Here is an 11,295-nt window from a genome sequence, read left to right as displayed (position 1 = left end):
ACTTTCAGCCGATGTTCATAATCACGAAATTGTCGTCATCCCTTAACCAGCCATTACCAGCCATTTTCAGAATTTTCCACAAAATTTCACACCCACCCAAACACAAAAATATTTTTTCCTCCTCAAACAGAAAAGGAACTAATGCATTCTATGCATAATATTGATCAACAAATGAACTCTACAACACAGTGTCACGCACGTTTTTATAGCTATAATAAAATATTTTTCTTTAAATTGTGTGATTTACTAAAGAAATCTGAATGATAAAAGTTGGTTGGATCGTAACGAATGTAACGATTTTCCTATGGTTTGTAAAGACAGGAGGGTTAAGGGGTTGCGTCTATTATTCTCTTGGTCGTCGAATATTATATCGCCTGAAATCATCTCGTAGAACCGTGCACTTTCTTTTTTCCAAGTCTGACAACCCAAATTGCCTATGGTCTCATTGTTGTAAGGGAGATAATCTCAAAATAACCCAAAATTATGTCCATTACTGCAATCAAGCCCATCACTCTGCTGTTCGGTTATCAGACTGCCACTATGTGTACTTAGTCCCGAAGACATTTATTTGGAGACACACTGACGCGGAAATGGGGCCTTTCAACGACTGATGACGCAAATAGCAGTTGACAATTTTGTTGTTATAGAACGGTTGTAATAATTTAATTTTGGGATTTAAAAAACTCATAAAATAAAAAATAAAAAATTATCGATCATTATATAAAAACAAGACTACCTCCCTAAAATCAAATTAAAACAAATCAAAACAAACCCCCTCCAAAAAAAAAAAAAAAAAACAACGAAAAAAACAAAACAAAAACAAAAGAAAAATAACAAAAAAAAAAAAAACCCCAAAAAAAACCCAACAAAACAACCCCCCCCCCTCCCAAAATACAAAAAAAAAACCCTTAAAATCCAAAAGACCAAAACAAAACAGATCAAAGAAACAAACACCCCCCCCCCCCAAACAAAAAAACAAAACAACCCCCCCCCCCCAACATAACAAAACTAAAAAAAAACAAGACAAAAAAAACAAAAAAAACAAACAACACAAACATGATCAAAACAAAGCAATCAAACCCGCAACTGTTGCGTGACCACGTGATCACCATGTGTTACTTTCCCCGCGACAGTTGTTACAATGAAAAATTGCCATAGGCTCATATCATGTCATACGGTCATTAAAGGAGACCCTAACTACTAAAACAAGACGTTGAGCTGAACAATTATATCTCTTCTATGTCAATGAACGGACCAGAGACAGGAAACTAGTGCTTCAAATATCGATCAATTACAATAATCATCATCGTGGCAAAAACCTTCAAATTCATTTTTTATTTGTAAAGTGCGGCTATGTGGCCTAGTGGTATGGCACTCGCTTTCGGATCGGAAGGTCCTGGGTTCGAGCGTCGCGCTCGGCGCATAGTTGAGTCCTTGGAAAAGGCTCTTTACTCACATTCTCTCACCGTACTCAGGTGTAAAACGAGTACCTGGCCGTTAACAGCGTTGTCTTTGTCCGAAAAATTGTAATATCGCCTAATCTGTCCTACAGGTTAAATGTTGCTGTTGACCAGGGACCCCTTGTAAAGCGATTTGAGCACATTTAGTGGATATTGCGCTATATAAATCTCAATCTAAAAAAAAAAATATTTCGGTATTTTGCCCTTATCTATAACTACAGACTTAATATTATTTATGATCTAAATCTATGTACATTATGTATGAAGCCACACTTATAAAACGATAAACGGGGTACTTCAATAAAAAAAGATATTTATCAATAAATAGATTTAGAAAAAAGAAAAAAAAGAAAAAAAAAGACTTTTCTTCTCCCTCTGAGTATTACGCGTAGTGTTGCTGTTTTGTATTGTTTTGGTTTTTGGCAAAGAGTGGTCTGCTTCTGAAGCGTTCCATCTTAGTCACCGAGACCCATGAGGAACAAAAATCCGGAGTTTGTCCCTGTTTTTGTAATGCTAAATGGACAGTAACAGTTGCTTGCTATCATTTGGATAGAAGCTAGTCCACTGCAAAGTATGTATATTTTTACTCCAGTTCTACAAAAGCTGCTAACATAGGTGCACATATTAACAGGTCTGAAAACCAAAACGCAATGTTGGGCTTGTTTTAACATTATCGTTAATGACAATATATGTATTCGTTGTTTTGAAAGGATTTCCCGTACAACAATGAGCCCATAACAAACTGAGTTATCAGACCTGCAGATAAGGACACGTCGCTATCATTATCCAAAAACTGCTGATGAGATAGATGGGTCATAGTAAAACACATCAGGGACAGACACCTGCCTCTTTGCTTGTTTAGCTGATGCTCTACCAACTGAGCAATCGCAAAACCCGGTTATTTTGTCGAAACTATTTTATTTGCGTGCGGCTATGTGGTCTAGTGGTATAACAACCGCTTTCGGATCGGAGGGTCCTGGGTTCGAGCCTTGCGCTCGGCGCATAGTTGAGTCCTTGGAAAAGGCTCTTTACTCCCATTCTCTCACCGTATTCAGGTGTAAAATGAATACCCGGTCGCAACAGCGTTGTCTTTGTCCGAAAAAAATTGTAGTATCGCCTAACATGCGTCATGTCCCGTCCTATAGGATCCTACATGTTAAATGTTGCTGTTGACCAGGGACCCCTTGTAAAGCGCTTTGAGCACATTTAGTGGATAGTGCGCTATAAAAGCTCAATTTTTATTTATTTTTTATTTTTTTAAATTTATTTTTATTCAACAGTTATCCGGTCATTCAACAATCCAAGGCAGTCTAGACGTTTCAATCGAGACTATTCATCTTGCGTCGTTGCAAATCAATCAGAACCAATATAAAAGAAATCCTAAATGAACGAGCTAAAGAAGATTTCAGACCATCATTCTCCTCTCCCACATCCACAATGTACAGTGGAGTCCGCATAAAGTCAACGCTCTAAAAGTCAATTTTTTGCTTAAATTTAGCACCTCCTGTTGGCCTCAAGATTTCTGTTCTTTATCTACTCGTGTTCCATTAATAATGGATAAAGTAGAAGTGTTCTTATTTGCAGGTCTGATAACCCAATTCCTTATGGGCTCATTGTTGTAATGGATATCTAAAAAAATGGCGCATAATATTGTCCATGACAACCATGTTAAACTAGGCCCATAAGGATGTTCGGATGTCGGACCTGCATATATGCATACGTCGGATAAAGTCAACATTTCTTAAAGTCAACCAATCTTTCGGGTCAGTCCGTGTTGGCTTTATCAGGATTCTACTGTAAAATATCAGCATATAAAATAATCTTTCAATTCAGTTTTAAACGCAACATTTATTCTTCTCAATATACTCGTAGTTGGGGGAATTAGGCTAAACCGTGCAAATTCGGGTTGAAAGCATGAAAATTTGCATACAGGTTGCTAAGACCCTTAGAAAAAACATCTGATATAGAACCACTCTGACAATCAATCATAACGTATAGGTTTAAGGCCTTAGATTTTACCTATTTCAGCTATATTAAACAAGGAAAATAACTAGAGCATAATGTTAGTTTGATACACACTTCGTAAAAAGGGCATTAAATCAAATTCTTCACGTCTGATTTTCCGTCAATACAATACACAATTTTTAGTGTGATTCATTGCATTTTCTTATACCTAAAACATAAGTGATAACATTTTTTGAACACGTTTTGAACAGGTTTTATTGGAACAGATCCACCAGTAGCGATAATTTCACATTTGAGCAAATATGTATTAAAAATGTAATAGGATAATAATAGTAATAATGATGATGTTGATGATGATAATGATAATGATAATAATAATAATAATAATAATAATAATAATAATAATAATAATAATAATAATAATAATAATAATAATAATAATAATAATAATAATAACTCGGGGGCGAAGTGGCCGAGTGGTTAAGGCATTGCACTGTGACCCGGAGGACCCGGGTTCGAGCCCCGCTTCAGACACTTTCGTTTTTTTCCTTGAGCAAGATTATTAACCCCCAATTTGCTCACTTGGACAACATGGGTAATTCCTGTTGACATCAGACATCTTGTTTGATGAGTTATCTATATTCCTTCGTGGAATGCCCAAGCGACGATATCTTATGATGGCGTGGCGAAAAAGGCATAATTTTCTAATTTAAAAGAATAAAATAAAATAACAACAACAAAATAAGGATAATAATAATAATAATAATAATAATAATAATAATAATAATAATAATAATAATGATGATGATGATGGTGATGATGATGATGATAATGATGATAATGATGATGATGATGACAACAACAATGATAATAATATGAATGATAAAAATAATGACAATATCGAGATATCAATGACAAATACCAAATTAAGAAAAGATGGAGAAGCGAACCAAAGATCCTCCAAAGGGTAGTTAGTACGTTGATTACTCAAGTGGAGAGGTAGCAGATAGTGTTGCCGGCCTTTTCGTGATCTTGGAAGGAAAATGCACTGATTTATCCAAACGCTCATCAATATTTAATCCCCTTTGACACATCATGTTGTTGCATTTACTAATGAATAATAAAGCTGTAAAACCGATCGATCGTCGAAATGCAGGGGAGATAAGTATTGACAGAACGTTGGTCAAAACACCTCCAATACGGACGAATACCATCTAGGAATAGCAATCACGCAACTGCTTACGTGAAACAATCGCATTGACAGTTTTTTTTTCTACATAAATATTTATTCACAAGACACAAAAAAGCAAGTTTGAATGGAAGTAGATATAAAACATAATAAGATATGCGAAAGGGAAAAATATATATGTCAGAAGATGGGGCATAAATCAGTATTAGTTATAGATGGAACGTAATTAACGTCACAAAGTTCTTTGTTATATTTTTTTAAGACATCGATTTTAATGATCAGTTCTCAGCTCTCACAATAAAATTTATAAATAAGACTATCTAGGTATAAACATTTGAGGTTAAACATAGTTTAGTGTGTTGCTATAATATATTCAGCTGACGGATGTTGTGAGTATTTTACCTAGACGCAAAGCATAACTTTAGGGACATTCATTGATACAAATTGAAACAGTGTTAAAAATGTCATAAGTAGTATTTGTTGTCATTTTGTTGCTTTAAAAAACATAAAATCTGTAGCTACACGTCAGTGAAATCTTGAAGATGAATCTCCCCCCCCCCCCCCCCACACACAATATGACCATGAGACTAAGCGGTGCAAAATTAGGAACAAAAGTGTGATGCCAAAATACTGATTCTTATCTCGTTTGAAGTGTAAAAACTCTCTTCTGGAGGAATGGATACATACCTTGTATAATTCATTTTTCTGGTTTCAGAGTGATGGCATCTTATTTTCTAGTCTAAAAATATACTGGTCATCAATAAGGAACATCCATCCTCGCTCTTTTACGTCCAGTAATCCTCAGAATCTGTCTCTACATCCTTCTATAATACGTATGCCAACTTATGTTTAAATATGTAACCTGTTCATTATTAGTCTTCCGATGGACTGGTTACATACACACTTCGAATGAGCTTGGAGTCGGAAGAATAGAAGATGTGACGTCGTTACAACTTCTCTCTGCCCTATTGAACACCGCGTCGAAAATATTCTTTGGGGTAGTTATTTCAGTTGTGGGATGGGTGTCAATGCGTTCTTTTATTTTATATAACAATGTTCCCCTCTACATACAGCCAGGTATTCGTTTGTTTTGTTTTAATTGAGCAGGTTATTGCGTGTTAAGTCGCATAGGCACAGGGGGGGGGGGGGGGGGGGGCAGACATTTACTATCATTGTCACCCAGATAGAAATTAACAACGCTCACCAATGTCTGAGGTTCGTCCAAGAGGAAACAAATAAGTAAATAAAAAAGAGATAGACAAAAAAAAAAAAAAACAAAAAAAAACAAAAAAAAAACAAAACAAAACAAAACAAAACAAAACAAAACAAAAAAAAAACAAACAAAAAAACAAAAACAAAAAAAAAGAAAGAAAAAAACAACTATTATTAAAAAAAATAAAATCACGTTGTCCTCTTTCGCAACAGCAAAGTTTCGGAAGGGAGATAACTCATTAAAAAGAATGATTTCATGAAAGGTTGCAGGGTCCGAATACATCTGTCACAATTGAAAATTGCAGTTTTAAACTGACAAAAATAAAACACCTGAAAGTAGCAGGCAAGTTGGCCTATGGATTAGGTATTGCACTTCCCTCAGAAGATTCAGCTTCAAGCCCCACTGTCGCAATTAAATCTTTACTTTAAGAAAGAAACTCAGGCTCCTCTTGCTTATTTTGCTGCATTGCGGCTGACGCCTGTGTTATCTTTGCCATTTCTTGAGATAACTCTAAAAAAGGCGCTATAGAAATTTGCTTATTATTATTATTATTATTATTATTATTATTATTATTATTATTATTATTATTATTATTATTATTGTTATTATTATTATCATTATTATCATTATTATTATTATTATTATTATTATTATTATTATTATTATTATTATTATTATTATTATTATTATTATTATTATCATATTTATCATGAATACCGAGGAATGACTAAAAGAGATTTACTTTTTTATGTCAAGACCGCCCCCCCCCCTTCCCCATACACAAACAACAGTACTCTCTCTCTCTCTCTCTCTCTCTCTCTCTCTCTCTCTCTCCCCCCCCCCCCCCATCCCTGCCAGTCATTGAAAACAAAACCCAAACAGAAATGATATTCATTTAACTTGGAAGTGCGTAATATGTTTCCTTTGTTCCCACAAATACCACCCTGGCGACCCAGGGATTAAAATGGCGATCATATACCCCAGTCTGAGAGCGCGGCTTTGGAAAACGTTTAACTGTAAAAGGATATTGAAGAAATTTCCTTGAATCCGATAATCCTGTAATCCCGAGACAGAGAAGGTAAGACTGAATGAGATTGTAAACGGAGGCTCCTTTCCAGTTAACTGATTCACTTTGGAAAAAAACTCGTATTTAAAAATTTAGCCAGAAAACTCGTCCTCCAAATATCGATGATTTAAATGACACTCATCTTGACAAAAACTCGCAAACCTAGGACTATTATGAAGACTTCGCGAAGTCCCAGGTTCAAGAGTTTTTGTCAAGATGAAGGTATTTTAAATCGATCGATATTTGAAGGCGTGTTTTCTGGCCAAATTTTAAAATACGATTTTTTCCAGTTTTACGATGAAAGCTAGACTCAATGTTTCAACTTTAATTAGAGTCTTTAAAAAATTAAGTTACCGAAAAAGACAATAATATTCGGCTTATCTAGGTTAAAAACGTTAGAAGAAAGCTAAAAATAATCGAAAAGAAAATCGAAAAGAAAAAAAGCATCGATACGAAAATGAAAACAATTTATAGAATCGTCAAATAGCCTCTAAAATTATTATCAGGAATTTCTAAAAACAAACAAAAACTACATAACAACCTAAACCATACAGCAGTAAAAATAAGCGCGCAAAAAACAAAACAAAACAAAACAATAGCAAAAACAAAACAAAATATAAGAAAACAAACAAGAAACCAACAGAAAATAAAACAAAGTAAAAATGAGAAAAAAAATATAAGACACTCTGATTTCAAAACCCAACGTAATTCTGAGTTCCAAATTAAAAGCATCGAATTCAAGAATTAAATCAAATTAACTTGATTGTCGTTCTTTTAGCTTCATGTATATCAGTCCCTGTGACGGAAAAAGCTTTGATTAAGCATTATGTTTGTCCTCAATAGACTATTGATTAAATTACACCCCCAATCTTACAGTACACGGAGTGTAATTAGTGGAATCAATTGAAACAAAATAAATAGTCGCACCAAAATCAATTATTGCGTGGCAATACTAACGAAAGAGTGAAAATTGGAGAGGCTTCGTATAGGAATGATACAGACAATGGACGTTTCGGGTACAAACCCGTCGTCAGCACAACAATACACAAATTAATGTGGAAAACAAAATAAATAAAACAAAATTCTAAATAATGTGTGTGCTCAATGGTGGTTGCATACTGCATTATTGTAATAATCAATCGAGCTCTCGTTTCACATGATGTATGAGGTCCGCATTGCACACACTCTTATAATGACTGGATAACTAGGTCTCTATCAAATCTGATGGTAAGTACTATAAATATACTAAAGCTCTTTCAAGTGGGTAACAATTAAGACGTTTTTTTTCCGTTTTATATTACACAATATGGCAGAAAAACAAAACAAAAAAAATAACAAACATCTGGTGATCTAAAATCCTCTTTTCTTTAAAGATTGTACTTGCATTAAAGCTAAACGATGGATAAACATTCTTTTTAAAACGTTTCTGATAAACAACAAAAGCCTAGCAAACCTTCAAATCCAAGACAAAAAAACAAAATTATTTTCCCTTTAAAAAATAAAGCGATAGTTCCAAAACACGAGGTGATCTAAAAGCCTTCACCTTGAGAATGACAGGAAAAAGAAATTTCTCGTCACATGACAAACACATTAAAATACCTCTTAAGAGAAACCGTAAACTGGCAAAAATATTGTGCAAAATTTGATAGTGATAAACAAGTTTACCAGCTACTCAAAAAGCAATTTCAACAACCGCAAACAAAAATCAATGTTAAAAAAATGATATCTTTTAGTAAATTGCACACGACAGAAACATCTTATTATGTATCGAGACTAGACAAATACACAATCATAAACGATAGATAAATCAATAGCTTAATAGAAACTGAAAAAAAAGAGAGAACGAAATCGTGTGTATGTGAATTGGAATAGAATGGTGGATTAAAATAAGATCACTTACATCAACAATACTGAAAACATGAACAACAAAACAACGAGAAAACAAAACACCTGGGATTACAATAAATAAATAACATTTTTGTATGGCGCATTACCCCGATTTAAACAGGCTTTACAGTCTCAAAATAAATAAAAATATAACGGAAAATAAAAACACAGCAAGTTCAATTACTTACATAGCAATAGACATTGTATTTTACACACATGGTAAGTAAAACTTCTTTTGAAAAATAGATATAAAAAGATAGAGATAGAACAAAACAAATAAATCCAACAGACAAAACACAAAAACAAAACAAAACAAAAAACAAAAACAAAAAAAAAAACAAAAAAAAAAACAACCTAAAAAAGCACACACAAACACAAACAACAATAACAACCCCCCCCCCCCCCCCCAAACAACGCAAATAAAAACAAAAACAAAGAAAAACGAGAAATGAAGACATATACATGTTTGGCATTCGTATCTCTATCAGAAAGCAGGAATGAAAGCTCATACAAATAAGGCAATGATAGATGAAACGATACGATTAATAAAGAGGGCATGTTCTTCTGTAACAGGTAGCATTTAGCAAGGTAGACAGACGTATTGATAATAAAGTTGTCACTTAGAACGATAGACAGATATATATATATATATATATATATATATATATATATATATATATATATATATATATATATATTAGATAGACGGATGAATGGATAGATAGCTAGCTGGCTAGATAGATGGATAGGCAACATTATAATTGAATAATTGGAAATATTGAAATGTTGAAAGACGACGAAAGGATGTTCAGGCAAAACAAAATGGGTGATTATATATATATATATATATATATATATATATATATATATATATATATATATATATATATATATAGAAAGAGGATCAGAAAAAAAGGCGACAGATAGATGCCATTCAGACAGGTCGATGGGTAGATAGGTGGGTTGATAAAAATACAGAAAGGTAGATACAAATAAAAAATCTTATATTTGAGTGCGCTTCGTCTTAAATTGTACTTTTAGAAATGTTCTTTTCCTCATACTTTTTAAAATCGATTTATAATGTTGTATATCTTATCTATGTTATATGAGCGGCTATGTGGTCTTCAGATCGAAAGTCAAGTCATTGGAAAAGGTTCTTTACTCACATTCTCTCACCGGGTGTAAAATGAGTACCTGGCCGTTAGCAGCGTTGTCTATGTCGGAAAAAAACTATAATATCGATTAACATGTGTCATGTCTTGTCCTACATATAAAGTGTTGCTGTTGGCCAGTGACCCCTTTAAAGCGCTTTGAACACGTTTAGTGGAGATGACGCTATATAAAAGCTAACGTGTTTTTTTAAATTTCGTTTTCTCTACTTCCCAGTCTGTTTTTATTCTGATGGTGAATTGACAGAAGCCAGACCAGACAGTGGATAATAGATTACATTATAGCCTCGTCTTGTATAAGAATAATAAGTAATATATGGACAACGGAAATGTCCCCTGGGAAGCAGAGACATTGGTCATTCGGGGAGACGTTGGCACCTGAAGGTCATGGAAGAACTAAAGAAGCTTGAAATAGAAAGAAATAGGATAAACAATAATGTGACCGGCCGCCTCAAAGCAGTATTAGGTCGGGATGGACTAGGTGCAGTGAATCGAGTATATCGATGCTATGCGTTTAGTTAAAATGCTCACAACATCCGCCATCTGACAATGAATAGGTTACATATTGAATCATAAGGTGGCATATCTATTTTAGTAGCAGGATGTATAGGCAGATTCTTTATGATTACGGGGCGTAAACGAGCGAGGATAGATGGTCTTTCCTGATGACCAACATTTATTTAGACTAGAAAATAAGATGTCATCACTTTGAAACCAGAAGATCAGTTTCAAAAGGTATATATTCAGTCCTCCAGAGGACTGGTTTCACACTTCCAAGCAGATTGGAACCAGTATTATGACATCACACTATTGTTCCCTATTGCGTTCAGATATCAAACCCACAAATAAGTACACGCCGGAGAGAATTATCTATTCGGAAGTGAACTTCGAATATTCCCTCAAATAAGGCTCGGTGGCTCAGCGGTACGGTGTCTCTTGTCTTGTCACAAAAGTCAAGCAATATTGCGATGTCAGTGGCCGGGTTGGTGTCAATGTAAAATTCTGGCTCTTACGTTATGCCCCACTTTACAAACATTACCCGACTCCACTCGGGTGTAAATGAGTAACTCGCATTAAGCAGCGACGAATATTGTTAGCAATGCCGTACTCTGGAAAACGCGTCTAAATAATAATAATGATGATGACGATAATAATAATAATAATAATAATAATAATAATAATAATAATAATAATAATGATGATGATGATGATGATGATGATAATAATATATATAATAAATATGATATACTACTACTACTACTACTATACTACTATACTAACTACTACTATTTACTACTACTACTACTACTACTACTACACTACTACTACTACTACTACTACTACTA

This window comes from Berghia stephanieae, chromosome 2, assembly GCF_034508935.2.
Source record: "Berghia stephanieae isolate SIO BIC M18660-M18661 chromosome 2, UCSD_Bste_1.3, whole genome shotgun sequence".
NCBI lineage: Eukaryota > Metazoa > Mollusca > Gastropoda > Nudibranchia > Aeolidiidae > Berghia > Berghia stephanieae.
This window is presented reverse-complemented; position numbering follows the sequence as displayed.